Here is a 2639-nt window from a genome sequence, read left to right on the forward strand (position 1 = left end):
TTATCAGTTTATTTGTCACATGTACATCGAAACATTTGGTGAAAGGCATCGTTTATGTCAAATCAAATCTACATGGTTTGTGCTGGGCGTAGACCACAATTGTTGCCATGCTTCCAGTGCCCACAAGCCTAACTGTATGTCCTTGGAATGTGAGAGGAAACCAGAGTAGCCAATGGAAACCCATGTGTTCACAAAGAGAACATACCAACGATTTACAGATATTAGCCAGAACAAAATTTCCACCTGTGCACTCATCTGGTGAGCATTTAATCATTTCTTCCCGGATCTCCAGTTAGTACAGTATTCTATTTTGTGTTTACGGACTATCTCAAAGGTTGCAGATCAATAAATCAAGATATGCTATGGATAATTGTGTATAGTGGAACTGATGCTTCATGAGGTGGAAACACAATCAGATCAAAGTCACTGCTATTGCGGTCAAAAATAGAGATTATGTATTAAATAGTCTGAGGAGGCTATTCAATGGCTATTCCCATCCTCAAAGATGGTATGCCCACGCGTTTATAATTACTATCAGACTTAAATGGCAAGACAGCAATCAATCTCAGCCTCTTCCTAAAGTCTGAAGCACGACTGAAACTAATCATCAGTCACTTTAAAGAGTTGAATTCCAGGAGTAACAGTAATGCCCCTTGATATCGTCAATAGTCATCGAATAGTAGATTGGTCCGTAAAGTAAAGCCCATGTTATTAAAGGGAGAGAGGAAAATTGAATCGAAAATTTGTTAAGTGGCAGGACATAAAGATAAAGATTGCTGAGAGTAATCGGAATTTGTGATGTTCACTGTAGGGGTCTACAGGGTTCAGAACACATTGCGTTGCTGTTTACAATAGATAGATAGATAGATAGATAGATACTTTATTCATCCCCATGGGGAAATTCAACTTTTTTTTCCAATGTCCCATACACTTGTTGTAGCAAAACTAATTACATACAATACTTAACTCAGTAAAAAATATGATATGCATCTAAATCACTATCTCAAAAAGCATTAATAATAGCTTTTAAAAAGTTCTTAAGTCCTGGCGGTTGAATTGTAAAGCCTAATGGCATTGGGGAGTATTGACCTCTTCATCCTGTCTGAGGAGCATTGCATCGATAGTAACCTGTCGCTGAAACTGCTTCTCTGTCTCTGGATGGTGCTATGTAGAGGATGTTCAGAGTTATCCATAATTGACCATAGCCTACTCAGCGCCCTTCGCTCAGCTACCGATGTTAAACTCACCAGTACTTTGCCCACGACAGAGCCCGCCTTCCTTACCAGCTTATTAAGCGTCCCTCTTCTTAATGCTTCCTCCCCAACACGCCACCACAAAGAAGAGGGCGCTCTCCACAACTGACCTATAGAACATCTTCAGCATCTCACTACAGACATTGAATGACGCCAACCTTCTAAGGAACTACAGTCGACTCTGTGCCTTCCTGCACAAGGCATCTGTGTTGGCAGTCCAGTCTAGCTTCTCGTCTAACTGTACTCCCAGATACTTGTAGGTCTTAACCTGCTCCACACATTCTCCATTAATGATCACTGGCTCCATATGAGGCCTAGATCTCCTAAAGTCCACCACCATCTCCTTGGTCTTGGTGATATTGAGACGCAGGTAGTTTGAGTTGCACCATATCACAAAGTCCTGTATCAGTTTCCTATACTCCTCCTCCTGTCCATTCCTGACACACCCCACTATGGCCGTGTCATCAGCGAACTTCTGCACATAGATAGGTGTGATCAAATAATTTGCACATGATAGAAAAATTGATTTCTGGAGGAAATATTTATACAGCAGCAACATGTAGGTGGTCTGGTCAGTTGTTGAGAAAAGTGATTTCTAGAGGAAAGATTTATACTGCAACAAGATGTCGATTGTCTGGTCAGTTGGTCAGAAAAATGGAAACAGGATTTTAACCATAGAAATAATTAATCAAAGTTTTTTGGATCCAAAAGCATTGTCTAAAAGGATGGTGGAAGTAGATTCAATGATAGGACTTAGTTTCAATGGAAAGTTTGGTAAAATCTTGAAAGAAAATATGCAAATATGCAGTGTTAGGATGAAAGAACAGTCAAATGTGACTACTGTAATGTTCTTTCAGATGGGTGAACCTCAAATGATGTCATATACTTTTCCTTTCCCTTCCCTATAGTCTAACTCTGAAGACAAAACAAGAAAAGAATTGATGTACAGGTTAACAAAAAGTAGAACTGAACTGTTGAGTCAAATATGTTAACACATAATATTCCCTCGAGTGCACATTCATGTTATCAAAGCCCAGAAAGGTATCCTACTTTCTAACAGATGGGATTCCATCTTAATAAACACAAGCAAAAGTCAGCACCCATTTATTCTTTCAAATTCTTAACACAAAGGGATCAGTATCGATCATCAGCTTTGGACTAGTCCCAGAACTTGCGTGCCAAACTTACATCAGAGATGTTTTTGTGAGACCAAAACAGAGATGTGAGACAAAAGTGAGTAACATAAGCCAATCTCATCTTGAGGGAAATTTTCAGAAAATTATAACTTGGCAGCGCACCAAGGTCTCCGTCGGAAATGTGGACTGGACTCATTTCCATAGATGCTGCCTGGCCTGTTGAGTTCCTGCAGCATTTTGTGTGTGTTGC

The sequence above is a fragment of the Hemitrygon akajei genome, chromosome 1 (genome assembly GCF_048418815.1).
Source record: "Hemitrygon akajei chromosome 1, sHemAka1.3, whole genome shotgun sequence".
Classification (NCBI taxonomy): domain Eukaryota; kingdom Metazoa; phylum Chordata; class Chondrichthyes; order Myliobatiformes; family Dasyatidae; genus Hemitrygon; species Hemitrygon akajei.